Here is a 20,248-nt window from a genome sequence, read left to right on the forward strand (position 1 = left end):
ACCTAATTTCATCAATAAAATAAAATGGGGTAATCCGAAACAAGAGACAGAGTGTGTAGTTTGTTTGTTGATATCATAAATATCTCAGTTGTTGTTATTAAGGCCTATCAATGTCATATACAGCCGCAGATAACACTCATGTTTAGCAAGGATAACACTCATGTTTAGCAAGTGTGAGACATGTGGTATTATCATAATGTACGTTATACAGTCATTGGTTTCAAGGTCATCTTGATGGTGTGTCATTAGGCGTCATCAATAAATCGTTTAGATTAGTTCATATGTATTAACGGACCTACGAAAAAGGTATAATAAAGTTATCATTATCTGAATAAATTGTGTTTCATAAATGAAGAGAAAAAAAAAAAAAAAAAAAAGATGAATCTTCAGTACTTCTAGGGAATATTGAAACCTAATATTAATTTGAAACATAATGTAGACGATAAATACGCCGATTGCTATCTTTCCATACATGTGATTATGTGTTGTGTGGGTAAGCCCTCATAACAAATAGGTTCGCTATATACAAGGGAATCTCTACTTCTTTGATGTTTCACCTTTGAAGTTTAATGGCTTTCTCGTATATTCTTGAACTCGTAGACAGGTGAGGTTCAAATCTATCAGGAAAACAAATCTCCTCGGAAAGACCACAACAAAGAAAGTGTTTTCTTTTATTGATGTCATCTGCTTGTCCAGTTACAAATATCTGATGAGCATGCCGGATTGAAATTAATCAAAACTGTTTTTATAAGCAGACTTTGAAAAATTACTTTATTTGGATAAAGTGAGGAACCTTTTCATTGCTACTTCAAATTAGAAAACGGTGACATCCTGCCTCGGCAATTATCTAGTCATATTGATAAAAATATAAAAACCACACCTATACTGAGGGTACTTAAATCTTATTGAGGTGCTTCTTGTTTGCCATGTTTTGATTTTTTCAAACTTACTTTTCCTAAATTCCCCAAAAAACATAGGTTTCATGGTGACATACAATAGTTATATAATTATCTTTTTAATGAGGTAACAACAGCAAACAGCATCACTGATATTGTTAACCTTATATTAGAAATCTTAGATATCTATTATTATAATTTGGGATATAGTATGTATAATGTATATTAAAAAGGGATAAAAAATTAAAGAAATTATTAAAATTGTTCTTCTGATTCGTTGTTAAGTATGAAGCAATACCTCATGCTTGGGGCAAGCTCATTTAGTAGTATAGTGTGAACATGCACGAGCATAACATATCAACTGAGATATGTAAACACCATATGAAGAGGCAGAGGGTATGGTACTGCTTAGAAATGGGAAATTGATAATTGGGAAATTAAAATCATCCCGTTTGTCATAGATTTTAGTGTGAAGTCGTCCATCTGTGTCAATATGATGCAGTCCTTCTAGTATCAGAAGTATACTTAATTTCTAGTTCACTGGGATATATGAGATGTAAGTATTGGCTGAAATATGGGTTTTTCAGTGATATGACATCATCAATATATCTAAAAGTAAAATTAAAGAATTTCGCAAGGTCCTTTTTTTAGATGGTTCCGAATGAATTACGCTTCATACGAGTACAAAAACAAATCGGCCAGTAGTACCCATTGGAATACCGACTGTCTATTGAAATATCAACACATTTACTTTTTATACGACCGCAAATTTTGAAAAAATTTTCGTCGTATATTGCTATCACGTTGGCGTCGTCGTCGTCGTCGTCGTCGTCGTCGTCCGAATACTTTTGGTTTTCGCACTCTAACTTTAGTAAAAGTGAATAGAAATCTATGAAATTTTAACACAAGGTTTATGACCATAAAAGGAAGGCTGGTATTGATTTTGGGAGTTTTGGTCCCAATATTTTAGGAATTAGGGGCCAAAAAGGGCCCAAATAAGCATTTTCTTGGTTTTCGCACTATAACTTTAGTTTAAGTTAATAGAAATCTATGAAATTTTGACACAAGGTTTATAACCACAAAATAAAGGTTGGGATTGATTTTGGGAGTTTTATTTTCAACAGTTTAGGAATTAGGGGCCAAAAAAGGGCCCAAATAAGCATTATTCTTGGTTTTCGCACAATAACTTTAGTTAAAGTAAATAGAAATCAATGAAATTTAAACACAATGTTTATGACCACAAAAGGAAGGCTGGTATTGATTTTTGGAGTTTCGGTCCCAACAGTTTAGGAATTAGGGGCCAAAAAGGGACCCAAATAAGCATTTTTCTTGGTTTTCGCACCATAGCGTTAGTATAAGTAAATAGAAATCTATGAAATATAAACACAAGGTTTATGACTATAAAAGGAAGGTTGGTATTGATTTTGGAAGTTTTGGTCCCAACAGTTAAGGAAAAAGGAGCCCAAAGGGTCCAAAATTAAACTTTGTTTGATTTCATCAAAATTGAATAATTGGGGTTCTTTAATATGCCGAATCTAACTGTGTATGTAGATTCTTTATTTTTGGTCCCGTTTTCAAATTGGTCTACATTAAGGTCCAAAGGGTCCAAAATTAAACTTAGTTTGATTTTAACAAAAATTGAAACCTTGGGGTTCTTTGATATGCTGAATCTAAAAATGTACTTAGATTTTTGATTATTGGCCCAGTTTTCAAGTTGGTCCAAATCGGGGTCCAAAATTAAACATTGTTTGATTTCATCAAAAATTGAATAATTGGGGTTCTTTGATATGCCAAATCTAACTGTGTATGTAGATTCTTAAGTTTTGGTCCAGTTTTAAAATTGGTCTAAATTAAAGTGCAAAGTGTCCAAAATTAAACTAAGTTTGATTTTAACAAAAATTAAATTCTTGGGCCTCTTTGATATGCTGAATCTAAACATGTACTTAGATTTTTGATTATGGGCCCAGTTTTCAAGTTGGTCCAAATCAGGATCTAAAATTATTATATTAAGTATTGTGCAATAGCAAGTCTTTTCAATTGCACAGTATTGTGCAATGGCAAGAAATATCTAATTTCACAATATTGTGAAATAGCAAATTTTTTTTTAATTAAGAGTTATCTTTCTTTGTCCAGTATAGTAAGCAAGAAATATCTGCAAGAATTTTTTTTAATTGGAGTTATCTTTCTTTGTCCAGAATCAACTTAAATCTTTGTTATATACAATATATTTTTTTGAGAGGATTAATATTCAACAGCATAGTGAATTGCTCTAAGAGAAAACAAAAATTTTAAGTTCATTTGAATACATTCATTCTGTGTCAGAAACCTATGCTGTGTCAAATATTTAATCACAATCCAAATTTAGAGCGGAATCCAGCTTGAATGTTGTGTCCATACTTGCCCCAACCGTTCAGGGTTCAACCTCTGCGGTCGTATAAAGCTACGCCCTGCGGAGCATCTGGTTGGTTATTATCTTGAATATTATTATAGATACAGATAAACTGTAAACATCAATAATGTTAAGCAAAGTAATATTTACAAATAAGTCAACATGACGGAAATGGTCAATTGACCCCTAAGGAGTTATTGTCCTTTATAGTCAATTTTGAACAATTTTCATAACATTTGTAAATTTTAACTAACATTTTCCACTGAAACTACTGGGCCAAGTTCATTGTAGATAGAGATAATTGTAAGCAGCAAGAATGTTCAGTAAAGTAAAATGTACAAACACATCACCATCACCAAAACACAATTTTGTCATGAATCCATCTGCTTCCTTTGTTTAATATTCACATAGACCAAGGTGAGCGACACAGGCTCTATAGATTAGACCGTTGGTTTTCCAGTTTGAATGGTTTTACACTAGTAAGTTTGGGGCTCTTTCTAGCTAGCTGTTCGGTGTGAGCCAAGGTCCGTGTTGAAGGGCGTACATTGACCTTTAATGGTTTACTTTTATAAATTGTTATTTGGATGGAGAGTTGTCTCATTGGCACTCACACCACATCTTCCTATATCTATTATTTCTAGTTTATCTTGCACAATGATTATCACTTACAAGCTTTATAACGCTTGGATACAGGCAATGCCCTCTATCTAGTAAGTGACGTCTAAAAGGCCTGCATTGTTGAGGGTTGCATACCTTGTTTAAATGTTGGAATTTTAAAATAATGAACAAAATAATGCATTTGTGTATCAGGTTATGATTTAATTACATGTAGCAATGTAAAATTTAACAAAACAAGGTTATATGAACCCTGCCAGACAGACATGTACAATTTACTCTGAAGCGTCCTACTTATATTGCTGTCCTGAACAAATAAAATGTCTTTGGTTATTGTGCCCTGATTCCAAATGACGTGCCATCATTGCATTCTTAATGAAAAAGGCGAAAAATGGCGGTGCTCGTTTCATTGCCATGAAGGATGCGATATGGCAGACTTTGGAGAGCAAATGGAAAACACGAAAAACAAACTGAAAGTGACATTCAAATTCTAAAGGAGTGGTTACAAAGTACTGGAGAACTCCGTCATCCAGAGGATATCTCAATATAGGAAATGAATATGTATCTGGCAAGATTCTTCATTGCTGAACTTTCCAAAGATGGCCACAAGTAATAATACACAATCAACTGTTATCGATTTAGCCCCAGTTATGCCAAATTCTAGCGTTTGTGTATTTCCTTATTCTAAAATACGTGGCAATGTTACAATAAATGTTTTTGTAGTAAATGACAAAAATTAAATTTGTAAATGTGATAAAAATTTGGTGATATTGGCCTTGGTACAATCCCTCCATCCAAATCATCCTTTGTCCAAGTGGCAGGTGTCATCTGACCTTCATCTCATTTTCTTTGTTCATTCGACAATATCACATTCTTGTCAGGTAGTCTATTTCTAAGATATTGTAAGCAATTTATATTTTGTGTATAGAACAATGGTAGGGTGTAAATGTCTGTCTTGTAGAGTGCTAATGACATTGTCCACATTTTGCGGTTCATTGGTCAATAAGTTTTTCATAATTTTGTCAGTTTATCACATACTGAACATATAAGATATGTAAAATTGTGTGAATAAAATTTTTGCAAAGTATAGGTATCTATCTAACAGGGTTCATATAACCTTGACCTCGTTTTTATGGTTCATCGGTGAAGGTTAAGTTTGAGATTTGATATGTTTCACTACAACCCTTAAACAACGTTTTGTTGATATCTTGGATGGCATTTCATTACGCATTTATGTATACAAAAGAAAATGTGGTATAATTGCCACTGAGACAACTCTCCACAAAAGTATATGGTTGATTTTAAATTTATTGAACTTAATCATTTCCTCTTAAATTTTAAGAATCTAATTATGATTGTAATTTAAACAATAAATATAAAAAAAAAATCTTAGAGTTAATACACAAATGCAGTGTAAAACAATAAACGTGAGTTAAAAAAAAGATCGCATCTTTATGCTGATTCATATTATTCTAGAAAAAGCAAAAACACTGACACTGGTAAATTATTAAGTCAGGGAGTTGGTTATCATAATATATAGCTAAATATATTAATTAATTCTTTTAGAGATACAAACATTTGGTTAGTAAAGTTGGCGGTATTTCACATCCTCAATGTTATGGTTATAGTAATAATGTACTAATAGCGCGAAAAAAGCAATGTGATCCGTTTAAACTCAACCATGCAACCTTTAAATACTTATTAGTAAAGGTAATATCACACCATTGTTTGAATAAAATTTACATTGACAAAGCCTTTTGTTTTGTCTTCAGCATTTTTGTATTCTTTACAATACACGTCCACGTTCATTTTTGTCGAGCCTTCGACTTTAGTCGAAAAAGCGAGACTAAGCGATCCTACATTCCATCGTCGTCGGCGGCGGCGGCGTCCACAAATATTCACTCTGTGGTTAAAGTTTTTGAAATTTTAATATCTTTCTTAAACCATACTTGATTTGTACCAAACTTGGACAGAAGCTTGTTTATGATCATAAGATAGTATCCAGAAGTAAATTTTGTGAAAATAAAATTCCATTTTTTCCGTATTTTACTTATAAATGGACTTAGTTTTTCTGCGGGAAAAACATTACATTCACTCTGTGGTTAAAGTTTTTGAAATTTTAATATCTTTCTTAAACTATCCTGGATTTCTGCCAAACTTGGACAGAAGCTTGTTTATGATCATTAGATAGTATCCAGAAGTAAATTTTGTAAAAATGAAATTCTGTTTTTATCGTATTTTACTTATAAATGGACTTAGTTTTTCTGCGGGAAAACATTACATTCACTCTGTGGTTAAAGTTTTTAAAATTTTAATAACTTTCTTAAACTATTCTTGGTTTGTACCAAACTTGGACAGAAGCTTGTTTATGATCATAAGATAGTATTCAGAAGTTAATTTTGTAAAACGATAAATCCATTTTTTCCGTATTCTACTTTAAATAGACTTAGATTTTCTGCCTGCAATATTAACTCTGTGGGTATACTATTTTTAATTTGTACCAAAGTTGGACAGAAGCTTGTTTATGATCAAAAGCTAGTATCTAGAAAGAAATTTTGTTTATATTTTGTACCTGTGTATCTGTATTTTACTTATAAATGGACTTAGTTTTTCTTCCAGTTAACATTACATCCAGTCTGCAGTTAAAGTTTTTAAAATATTTATTAGATTCATAAACTATTCTGGGATTTTACCAAACTTGGACAGATTCTTCTTACAATCAAAAGATAGTATCAGGCAGAATATTTTTATTGATTTTTTCCCTCGATTTTGTTGAGCCTGGAATTTACAGCAAAAGTAGGCGAGACACTGGGTAACGCGGAACCCTTACAAATTTTTCTATATAACACAGATTACTCTATCTATATATAACATTGTACATATTCATTAAACTCTCCTACTGCATGTCAATACTATTTTGGCATTGCACAAGTAGTGTCTTCTTTGAGTGCCCATGATGTTAAAACAATAAATTCTTAGGATTTGTTTTAAACAAGGTATTAAATAAAACTGGATATCAACATCAAGTTTAGGAAACCTCCATTTCATTTTACCGCCTAATTTTATGATGTTGGTTCAATTATTTTTGAATTTTTTTATTTTTTTTCTTTGTAGTGGATTTTTTCATATTTAACCTATTTATTATTATTTAAAGACATATTGTACATTATAACTTACCTTAAAAAATAAATTTCAAACACTATGACTACCGGTAAACCCTTGCATATTATGTAAACATGAAAACTTGGGAACTAAGCTTACTCCATGCATGCATGGACGAAGGCAACTAACGTTAACTAAATCCATGTTTTCATGGACTAACAAAACAGACTGAGTTCATGCATGCATGGACAATTAGGCAACTAACGTTAAATTAATACATGCTTGCATGGACTATCAAAACAGCCTTAGTCCATGCATGCATAGACGAAGGCAACTAAGGTTAACTTAGTCCATGCTTGCATGGACTAATACAATATTCAATGTTTCAAGCAGAAATAATCCATGCAAGCACTGACTAAGTTAACGCTATAGTAATTGTCTCCATGCATGCTTTCATCCAAGCATGCATGGAGTAAGCTTAGTTCCTATAAGTTTTCATGTTAATAAAACATAACATGGAAAAGTTTAGTCATACTATCAAGTGTGTGCAATTTATTTCTCAAGATAAGTTATATTGCACAATATATCTAAATATTATAATAAACAGTTTGAATATGAAAAAATCAACTAAGAAGAAAAAAATGACAGTAACATCAAATTAAAAAAAATGAACAAAAATTATGAAATTAAACAGTCAAATAGTACATATATGTAATGCAGGTTTTCTAAACTTGATGTTGATTTCTAACACTATATGTATACCTTAACACAAAATTATTTTTAGTTACCTGCATACACTATTTTCTTTTTGTAGCATTTTGTCCTAGGCTTTGGTTGTCTTTCTGATATTTGTATCTATGAAAGAATTAAGTAAATGTGTTAAGCTATGTATGGTAACCAACTCCCTGACTTAAAAATGAACCATGGATGCATTTAAATTGTGATTGTTTTCTCTTTTCTATAATAATATGAATCAGCAATAAAATGCAATGTTTACTTTTTTTACTCAAGATGAATTGCTTTACATCTCCCCCTTGTTTTATTATTTTTTATAACATTGTGCCATAGATCTTTTGTTGTGTTCATTGTACGTTCACTTGCTTTTTTTTTCATTGTCTGTATTTGAAATTGTTTGTATTTTAGATTTTTGAATATTGAACAACATGGTGTCAAAAGAGGAGGAAAACTTTCTTCGTATTGTGTATCTACACTACAGAGTAGCCACTGGAGCACTTACAAATTTCTTTGATAAGTTACATCCAAGTTTATCAGCTGATTTGAATATACCAGGAAACAAGGCTATATTGAAAGATCTGTATATTTCCCCCCCTAGGAAGAAACGAGTTGTCTATCGGGGACAATGGAATACTCTGTATCCTCCTCCAGGTTAGTTTCTAGGTGAAAACGAGTAATCAACTAATGTCAGTAATATGTAGCCTACATCATGCCAATTCGACCTTGACATATTATGTTTTCTCCACCAGACAACTTCATAAAAGTTTTCAATCACTTGGTTTCAAGCAAGGAATGAACATTTCTATTTTCCAGTTAGGCCAAATAAAAATATATGTGTGGTTCCAGTAACCCTACCGTCCCTACTTTTTCAGCTTAAAAATAGCCTACCCTGAAGATTTTATTGGCATTTTTCATTAAGCACTGTTAAAGTCAGAATGTTGCTCCCATATATGCATAGACTCAATGTAAAAAAAAAACTTAAAATAAAAAAAAATCCCTACCTACCTACCCTAAAAGAAAATCCCTACCTACCTACCCTAACTTTTTTTCAGATGAACTGGAACCACACATACCTCTTTATTTGGCCTTACAAGATAAACAGATGGCTAAATGTTCAGTAAAACGCAGTTAACCAAGACTAAAGGGTATAGAGATTTGTAATGATAAGTATGATGGACTGATGTAATCATTATTCTAGGCGTTGTTGTTTCAACATACACACCAAAGGTCTATTTTGTTTCTTTGATTTTTGAAGCGACTTAAAGTATTTGCATATGATTTGTCTAACCGATCGTCTTGTTTTAGAGGAGGGCTATGATTTTTATTTTAGAAAATTTGGATGCCAATTCAACATAACAATTTTTTTCAGATTTTCAGAAGTTAAGTGAAAAAGTAGAATATTTCTCTAAAATGTTGTTACCAAAAAGAAATCAGTAACTGTTTGAAAAAATGTTTCCGAGAAAAATTAACATAAAACTTCGGTGTTGTTCCTTGTAAATGTCCAGCGACAAGTTAAAACTTCAGATTACTGACAAAAGATGAACTGTTGTTACTTAACTATCATGAAAAAAGCATTTAAAAACCTTGTAATTGTCTATTACTTATAATTTGTTATTTGGCCGTTGCATTTTTGGATATAAAAGTGCATATTGATTTTTACCTTTTGATATTTAGGTACTGTCCTAATACAAATTGAGCAAATTGATCATATAAATAAGTTTTATTTTAGAGGAGGGCTATGATATAAATTTGCCGTATTTGTCAAAACCTTTTCAACTTTTGATCTTCAGTGTTGTACAACTTTGTACCTTTTTCACGTTCAATCTTTTATATCTAGGCGTTAAGTATTCAGGTTTAGTTTTCTGTAATTAGTTAATACTTTAGTTTCTTTGTGTATATCTCTTTCATATTCATTTGATAAAATTTACTGTTTGCAATAGCATGAATTGTTCTATATAATAAGAATGTTCTTATCCCAGGCATAAAAACAATGCCGTATTTTTCGAAACCTTTTCAACTTTTGATCTTCAGTGCTGTACAACTTTGTACTTTTTTCACTTTCGATCTTTTATATCTGGGCGTCACTGGTGAGTCTTGTGTGGACAAGGCGCGTTTTTGGCGTATTGAATTTTAAACCTGATGCTTTTTGTTATCTATTAATCATGTTTTTCTGTGTCTAATATGTTCTCCTATTTATTTGTATTGTAGTCCTGTAATATTATGTTGTCATTTCAATGTTATATTTAACTTTGCCATTAAAGTGCGAGGTTTGGCATGCCTTAAAACCAGGTTCAACTCACCACTTTTATTCCCCTTTAAAAGTGTCCTGTACCAAGTCAGGAAGATGGTCATTGTTATAATATTGTTCGTTTCTCTTTGTGTTGCATTTTAACGTTGAGTCGTTTGTGTTTTCTCTTATTTTTGAGATATTGAGATAAGACGTGGCACGGTACTTGTCTATCCCAAATTCATGTATTTGGTTTTCATGTTACATTTGTTATTCTCGTGGTGTTTTGTCTGATGATTGGTCTGTTTCTGTGTGTGTTGCGTTTCGGTGTTGTGTCGTTGTTCTCCTCTTATATTTAATGCGATTCGCTCGGTTTTGGTTTGTACCCCCGATTTTGTTTTTTGTCCATGGATTTATGAGTTTTGAACAGCGGTATACTACTGCCTTTATTTATGACTCTGTTGAATTATTGAAATTTACAATTTTGTTTCTACTTCATAAGTCATTGTAAAAAATGGAGCTAACGATGAATTCCAAAGATGCATTTTGCACATCAATCTAATTTCGGTGTTTTGTTATTTATTAGTTGACAAGAAAAGTAACTAATTTGAGTGACGAGTCGTTCAAAGAACACATACCTTGAAAGGTACAGCACAAAATTGTTCTCGCACTATAAAAAACATACGGTTTAGCATTTAAACTTGACTTAAAAGACAGAACAACTTATTAAACATGATCAAATGTGTATTTAAATGTATTTGCATTGCATATATATATACATGTATTGTTCGTTTATTGTACATGAGATCTAATCCCATTGGACTCATGTCTACATAATGGATTACAGAAATAAAGTATTCGATTGTTTTCTGTTAAAATCAATCATGTATTGCTTATTAAAAATTGCTAATGCGGCGTAAAGCAAACAACAATCAATCAATCTTAATAAAAAATATATAAACGCACTTCTACTATCGGTATTATCAGATTTGAAGCATCAATAAGCTAATATTATCAGTGTAATAGTTCTATTAGATAAAGAATGACATTTCGTTAGTTGACGTTTGTGTGGTTACTACAAGTCATTTATATAACTTGTACGTTTTAAGAACGTCACTGATATGCATGCAAAATATACAAAGAAGCTAGCTCTTATAACGGAATATAAGGTCCTAGCATTTTCAATTACAGTGTTTGAACTCAGACAGGTTTACAACGTGCAATAGCCAATAAATTACGATTTCTTTTTCATCAGTCAACTGCAAATATAAAAAAAAAATAACCTTAAAAAAGGCTACAGATGTAATTACGGTACTTACTGTTGATGGATGAATAAGAGATATATCCAATGTAGTGATTGCATCGTAAAAAAAAGGGACGAAGATACTTAAGAAACTATTATGTCACAAAACAAACTGGCACGCCATGTATAAATCGAAAAGACAAACAACAGTTACAAAACACTAACATATCTGTCCATAGTCATTTACATATATTGTTTTATTACAGTCTCACTGACGGTTACCTTAGCACATGTAGAATCGAAAATGATGCTTCTTCCTGCATATTGCTCATGTATAAATCAAATATAGCTATCGTTTAAATTGTTATACATTTCTTTTACAGGATCAACAACAGTTACTTCAGCAGATTTAGACTTGACATTAATCGTTTGTCTACTACGTAACATACCTCCATTGGTGACAGAACCTCCAACTGGATTTGATGATTTACCTCCTTCTCATGACAATAGCGACGGAGCAAACATTGCACGCTTGAAATATTATAAAAACTTTCTTGTGTCACATTCAAAGGATGGTACATTACCTAATGCAGACTTTGTGAGAATCTGGAGTGAATTAGAACAGGTATTTTTATCTGACTACTGTAAAACAAATAAAACTAAGAGCATATGTGGCACTCGAGAAGCAGGGTTATTTTAAATACATATGCATATGCCTGGCTTTATAATATGTCGATAACTGTATTGTGGCATTGCAAAAGGTCGTGTTTTTGATCGATGTATTTGTGCTTTGTATCCTTCTGATAAGTTAATACCTTTTCAACTGTCATATTCCTGACCGTGTGTTTGCCTGTAGTCATGATAATCTTAAAGGGTAAAGTTGAAAATGTAAGAAGCAAAAGCGATCAGCAATTTAGAATCCGCATAAGTTTTAATGGGACCAAAACAACTTGATGACACTGAAAGGGATTATTTCCCTTGAATAAAAGAGGGACGAAAGATACCAAAGGGACAGTCAAACTCGTAAATCTAAAACAAACTGACAACGCCATGGCTAAAAATGAAAAAGACAAACAGAAAAACAATAGTTCACATGACACAACATAGAAAACTAAAGAATAAACAACACGAACCCCACCAAAAACTAGGGATGATCTCAGGTGCTCCGGAAGGGTAAGCAGATCCTGCTCCACAATAAAAATCGTTTGACAATTATATTATATGTTTGAAGCAATGAACTCAATATCGATACATATGTATATAATCATGATACAATTTAGTTGTAAATCATTCTTTTTTTCAGGCCATTACGGGTCTTGATAATTCACTTGCTACTGCTGCGAGTTTGAAAGATGCAAAAACGAAGATGCTGGATAACTCGATGGTACAAATGTTGTCAACCCAAATGCAACTTGTCTCGAAGGTTTCTTATTTTGAAGAGGAGTTGAAACACATTTCTTCACATATTGAAAAAGATGTACAAGAAAAGAAGCAACTAAAACAGATAACAGAAACTCTTGATGAAAGAATGAAAACTAAAGAAGATAGTTTTGAAAAGGAATTTAAAGAATGTAAAGAAAATGTTGATAAGTTATCCAAACGACTGGATACTAGTGAAGTACAAATGTATGAAAGAGTTGAAAGTATTGAACAATATTTAGAGGAATTACAGAAATTACAACAATCTCTAGATTTACAATTCACTCGAATCAAAACCATTGCCATAGAAAGTAAGAAAGAAAAAGAAGACTTTGTAAAAGATGTGCAGTCATTGTGCAGTCTTATTCAAGTTGATATCACCAAACACGAAGAAAGAATAGCAGCACTTGAGAACTTATCTGAAACTGTTCAGGAAATACAGAGAGACGTTGACAGCCTGAAAAGGAAATTAGGTATCTGTATATGTTCATAATTATAAATTAACTGTTAACAAAACTTTGAATTTTTTAAATACTAAGGCTTTTCTACCTCAGGAATATATTACCTTAGCTGTTTTTCACAAAAGTTTTAGGAATGTTTAGTCCTCAATGATCTTCAACTTCGTACTTCATTTGGTCTTTTTAATATTTTTTTTAATCGAGCGTCACTGATGAGTCTTTTGTAGATGAAACGCGTGTCTGGTATCTATGATGAATTTATTCATAAATTCAACGAGATATATTTGTATACATGTGCACTTTTGAATAAGACAGCTAAAACACTAAAACTTACCAACAGTCAATGTTAAATCATAAGGCAGGGGTGGCTTTTGTCTTCGCCTATCCTTGTTTATGAATCATCAAGTACTGAAGTGTTTCTAATAGTTGATTTTTAGTACGATCGAAGAAGAACACAATTTTAAAAGGCCCAATTTGTGCCAAAATTTGGCATTAAATTCATGTGACGTTTTATTTTAAGATCGTATTTTCATTTGAATAATATTTGTAAATATATTTACGAAATGTCTAAAATAGAAACATCAGCAAATTAAAGATAAGAAAAAAATGATTGGATATGTAGCAGTTTGACAAACACTTATTTTTAAGCTTTATATTTCCTCAACAAAAATTTGTAATTAACATGATTAAAGCTTTCAGCAGATTTTCAGAGTTATCTCTCTGAAGTGTTATGTACCAACTTATGACACAGACAAGTTATATCGTCAATCAATTCGGGATAAAGTGTCGATTTAAGAAGTCTATATCCATAAACTGTGTTGGGGCTGAGTTCGTTGTAATGAAGGAGTCTGTACAGCTCTTATAGAGTAAACAATGAAAAGTGTTACACATACAACTTAAGAAATATTTCTGTGAATAAAGATTTTATTGAAACTTGATAATAAAGACAAATTTTGTTATTCCTAATTTATTCTGATAGTCAATGTGTATTCTTGAATTCACTTGACATTCAAAACGTGTGTTTTTGTTAGGTCATTTTCATACGACCGCAAAAATTTTAATTTTTCGTCGTATATTGCTATCACGTTGACGTCGTCGTCGTCTTGCGTCGTCGTCGTCCGAATACTTTTAGTTTTCGCACTCTAACTTTAGTAAAAGTGAATAGAAATCTATGGAATTTTTACACAAGGTTTATAACCATAAAAGGAAGGTTGGGATTGATTTTAGGAGTTTTGGTCCCAACATTTTAGGAATAAGGGGCCAAAAAGGGCCCAAATAAGCATTTTATTGGTTTTCGCACTATAACTTTAGTTTAAGTCAATTGAAATCTATGAAATTTTGACACAAGGTTTAGGACCACAAAAGGAAGGTTGGGATTGCTTTTGGGAGTTTTGGTTCAAACAGTTTAGGAATTAGGGGCCAAAAAAGGGTCAAAATAAGCATTATTCTTGGTTTTGGTACAATAACTTTAGTATAAGTAAATAGAAATCAATGAAATTTAAACACAAGGTTTAGGACCACAAAAGAAAGGTTGGGATTGAGTTTGAGAGTTTTGGTCCCAACAGTTTAGGAATTAGGGGCCAAAAAGGGGCCCAAATAAGCATTATTCTTGGTTTTCGCACCATAACTTTAGTATAAGTGAATAGAAATCTATGAAATTTAAACACAAGGTTTATGACCATAAAAGGAAGGTTGGGTTTGATTTTTGGAGGTTTGGTCCCAACAGTTTAGGGATAAGGGGCCCAAAGGGTCCAAAATTGGACTTTGTTTGATTTCATCAAAAACTGAATAATTTGGGTTCTTTGATATGCCGAATCTAACTGTGTATGTAGATTCTAAATTTTTGGTCCCGTTTTCAAATTGGTCTACATTAATGTCCAAATGGTCCAAAATCAAACTTAGTTTGATTATAACAAAAATTGAATCCTTGGGGTTCTTTGAATTGCTGAATCTAAAAATGTTCTTAGATTTTTGATTATTGGCCCAGTTTTCAAGTTGGTCCAAATCGGGGTCCAAAATAATTTTTTTTTTTATTTCATCAAATATTGAATAATTGGGGTTCTTTGATGTGCCAATTCTAACTGTGTATGTAGATTCTTAATTTTTGGTCCCGTTTTCAAATTGGTCTACATTAAAGTCCAAAGGTCCAAAATTAAACTTAGTTTGATTTTAACAAAAATTGAATCCTTGGGTTTTTTTAATATGTTGAATCTAAAAATGTACTTAGATTTTTGTTTATGGGCCCAGTTTTCAAATTGGTTCAAATCAGGATCCAAAATTATTATATTAAGTATTGTGCAATAGCAAGAAATTTTCAATTGTACAGTATTCAGCAATAGCAAGAAATCTTCAATTGCACAGTATTGTGCAATAGCAAGAAATTTTCAATTGGACAGTATTGCACAATAGCAAGAAATCTTCAATTGCACAGTATTGTGCAATAACAAGTATTTTCAATTGCACAGTATTGCGCAATAGCAAGAAACATCTAGTTGCACATTATTGCGCAATAGCAAGAAATTTTCAATTGGAGTTATCTTTCTTTGTCCAGAATAGTAGTTGAATCAACTTAAAGCATTGTTTTATACAATATACAATGTATATATATTCATTTTTACTACCAACTGATAAATTAAAACAATCTTTACCATTCAGTGATAACAAGCACTTTTTTTTACATTTTAATATTTTATGATGTATTTAAATGAGTAGTTATTGCTTGGTGCCATTAGAAAATTGAATTGAGATCAGTTTTGGAATAAGGGAAATGGGGATGTGAAAAAAAATTGGGGGGGGGTCAATTTTTCTCATTTCAGATTTCATAAATAAAAAGAAAATTTCTTCAATTTTTTTGAGGGGATTAATATTCAACAAGATAGTGAATTGCTCAAAGGCAAAACAAAAATTTTAAGTGCATTAGACAACATTCATTCTGTGTCAGAAACCTATGCTGTGTCAACTATTTAATCACAGTCCAAATTTAGAGCTGAATTCAGCTTGAATGTTGTGTCCATACTTGCCCCAACCGTTCAGGGTTCAACCTCTGCGGTCGTATAAAGCTGCGCCCTGCGGAGCATCTGGTTTTAAAGGTTATCAATGATTGTTTTGAAAGTTCTTATATCATGTTTATATTAAATTCTTGTTTTTACTAAACAAACGTGTCATTTTTAAATTTACTAGAATAAACCTGTGATATCGCGGGTCCGTGACTGAATTAAAGTATATAACTATGCGCAAGCCTTATTTTAGTATTAGTATTGACATCTGATAAAGTCATGCCGATTATAAGATACACAGTTTTCTCTGCTTTCAAATCTTTCTGTTTGAACCCGTCGAACTGGAACTTATCAATTATTGGTAATATTAATTATTTGGAAAACAAAAGGTCCTGGAATGGAGTAATTTTTTAATCAACAGCATTTTCGTATATTAGTTCTCAATAAAGTTGAATTCTTTGATTCGCTGTGTTACGTCATACCCGCTAACAAATTGAAAACTGTACCAATACGCCTTATTTTTGGTCCAGATTTTTAGTATTCGTATTGTTATCTTAGAAAGTCTTACTGATGAATTCGAAAATACTACAATAGGTAACAATTTGACAATTAAGTAGTGTGAACCTTGTGATTATGACCCGTGTATATAGCATATTAATCACGAATACACCGTTTGGTGCCTGTCAGATGCGGAACATACAGATAAGGTAATAGGTAACATGTGAATATACTATTGGTATCGGTATCGGACTCGACCCGGAACTTCCTAATTATTCGCAATATTAATTACGTGGAAAACAAAAGAGCCTGGAGTGGTGTAATTTGGACCTCGTAATTTTAGTATTATAGATAACGTTTTCAAATCAACTTGTCAGCTTCTTTATTATATATTTTTCTTACAAAATACCAGGTTGTATTGTATTATTTGTATTGCTGTCAAAATTAAGGACTAGGTTGATAGGTAAAAAAAGGCTAAAATTCTCAGTTTTGACTAAATTCAGATACCTATAATTTAAATATTTAAATTTGACAGCAATAAATCAAATTACCAAATAACCTGGTATTTTGTAAGATAAATATATAATGGAGAAAGCTGTAGATTTTGATGAATATCCAAGTTGCTTTGAAATAGTTATAAAAAAATTGAAGATTGCTAACTGAATTTGGTCTAATCTGAAAGTTCTAGCTTTTTTTACCTTATTTAATTAAGTCATTAAATTTGACAGCAATATGACCAACAACATAACAATTTAGGATTCAGGAAGATCAATATGCTACTGAGATAGCTGTATAGTTTCATGACATCAAATTTAATTTGAAAAAGTAATAAAAAAATTTAAAGGTGACTATCTGAATTTAGTCTGAACTTAAAATTCTTTATTTTATTACCTATCAATTAAATTCTAAAATTTGACAGCAATTAACCAAAGTACTAAGCAACCTGGCATTCTATAACATATATATAATTTAATCAATTACATAGACAAATTTACAACAAAAGAAAACACTCTGCAAAAATGGTTAAAAATTGTGATCAATATGTGAGAATATTGAGGTAGTACACGTTTTAAAGTACATTGTTTTTACAAAACTACAAAAGGCAAATTTCCCCTCGACATTTCCATGAAATTAAAAAATGTAAACAAACATGATTATTTCATTATTCGAATAAATAAACTACTTTTCTCAAAAAAAGTCATTTCATTTTAATTCATCAAATGGTTCTCAAAGTTATTTAGTGTACGCAAAATAAGAAACTTTGTATCAACAAAGAAATATTTACACAAAATTGATATTTCAGATCGTGAAAGATCAAATACCGCTTTTTGAAGATCGTGAAAGATCTGTTGCTACGAATACGTTTAAAACATTCTTCAATTATATAATATTTTATTTTTGTTATTGGTAAAAAAAAAAACTTGATGTGTATGACTAGCCCGGGTCTCTTTTGTTGATGAATATGGCTGTAATCGTACAATGCATTTGGATCTAATTATCTGATAATACCAGACAGACTATGTGAATTATAGCAATATCAGACTTTGTGATCGTCCTTCAAAAGTTTTATTTTGTATTAATAACTTTTATTTCTCATTTTTACTTTATGTACCTCAAATGTGCCTTATTTTATGGATTAAGGTTTAGTTTTGTGGTCAAATCCGTTTCGCAGATTCGTTAATCGATAGGGTAATTGCATGTGATGTACGTTATGGTTGTTAGGTGTACCTTTCTCGACCAGAAAGGTTTCAACTAACCTTGATCTCATTATAATGCATCACTAGGCAATGTTTATGTTATGTGGTTTGATCTTTTGTTTATATACGTGTATGCTATAGGGTCACTGTATTTGGTGTATGGTGTACATGTCTGTCTGCATGTATAATATATTATGACGTTGACTTAATTTACATGGTTCATTGGTCTTTGTTAAGGTTTCATGGTTTTGTTAGTTTATCAGATTCTAAAAGCAATATTTCATATTGAATGATAGTAAGATGTCTATGTCTGGCTGTCGGTCAGGGTTCATATACTTTCGACCTTATGTTCCGATATGTCTGTTTCCAAGGTACTGTAAGCATAGGAATCACTATAATTGTGTACAGGATAGCTGTATAGTTTGATGAAAATTCAAGTTAATTTGAAAAAGTAACAACCAAATTTAAAGTTTACTATCTTAATACAGTCGGACTGCACATTGTAGCTTTTTCAACCTATTAACTAAATCCTCAAATTTGACAACAATAAATCAAACTACAAAATAACCTGGCTTTCTGTAATATCAACGTTTAAATGAGATAGCTGTAGAGTTTTATGAAAATCCAAGTTGATTTGAAAAAAATATAGAAATGGTTAAAGATGACTAACTGAATTTAATCAAAACTGAAAAGTCTTGCCTTTTTTTAGCTATTAATTGAATTTTTCAATTTTACATCAAAGAACCAAACTACCAAATAACCTGGAATTTGTAAGATCAATATTTAATTTCGTTCGATGGGTTGAACCAGACCAGTCAAGACTAAATTTAAAGGTCAAGACTAGTTGAGACTGGTCGAGCCTTGGTTGGGACCATTTCAGACTATACCAAGATCATCAAGTACTGAATCAGACTTATTAAGTAAAGTCGATACCAAAGTCGAGTACATCTAAGTACTGTCGAGATCATGTCAAGGCTAGTTGAGTAAAATCTGTGCTCGACTTTACTGGTTGAGCACAAAATATTGTCTTTTCAGACTCTAACAAGCAGTTTGTAGTGAATATGTACATGTATACGTAGTATTTATGGCGTCTTGAAATCGTTAATTCTAACATGTAATCTCATATGTATAATCAGTTTTTAGATGATGATAGTAAATTGATAAGTTGTTGTTGATCAGCAATTCTAGGTTTTTATATTTAATCAACTATAGCACACATTCTGATTGACTGTCACACTTATTATAAGATGCTGTTTAATGTGACCAAGTATCGAATGCTGCCCTTCAGTGAATATAAAAGTAAGTGAATGTTGATATGCGGTAGAGTAGAGTAGTAACTGCGAATTAACATGTATCTGCTTGACCTTGTATGTATATTAAGTTGATTTTGATCCTTATTTTAATACAAGTACGTGTACCCATGTTTTAAGAATGACTAGTGTGCTTAATATTTATAAAGATTATTTGTACCAATGTACAAGACAATTTATGCACTTATATTACTGTATTCCATAATCTTAAGTTGTATTATCACAATCAGAACAAGTGAAACTGCGAGCTACTGCTCACTGATGATACCCCCGCCGCAAGTGGATAATATTAATAGTGTAAAAATATGCAAGTGTTCAGTAAACAGAAAGTTGTCGAGTGATGAATCTGAAAACGCATCACACGGTATAGCTGACTTATATAAATCCTGAAACCAAATTTCAGAAATCCTTGTATTGTAGTTCCTGAGAAAAATGTGACGAAAATTTTCAACTTGGCTATCATGTGTAAAATCATACAAGTGTTCGGTTAACAGGAAGTTGTCAAGTGATCAATCTGAAAACGCATCACACGGTATAGCTGACTTAGATAAACCCTGAAATCAAATTTCAGAAATCCTTGTATTGTAGTTCCTGAGAAAAATGCGACGAAAAATATTCATGAGACGGACGGACTGACTGACGGAAGGACAGACAGAGGTAAAA

At 31.8% G+C, this 20,248-nt stretch overlaps 1 protein-coding gene across 2 annotated transcripts in view; it reads left to right on the top strand.

Annotated features, from left to right (window-relative positions):
- The window catches only part of LOC134683205 (uncharacterized), a 66,209-nt gene that overhangs the window by 3,952 nt on the left and 42,009 nt on the right, over window positions 1–20,248 (top strand). The window lies entirely within an intron of this gene.

Source organism: Mytilus trossulus, chromosome 9 (assembly GCF_036588685.1).
Source record: "Mytilus trossulus isolate FHL-02 chromosome 9, PNRI_Mtr1.1.1.hap1, whole genome shotgun sequence".
Taxonomy (NCBI): domain Eukaryota; kingdom Metazoa; phylum Mollusca; class Bivalvia; order Mytilida; family Mytilidae; genus Mytilus; species Mytilus trossulus.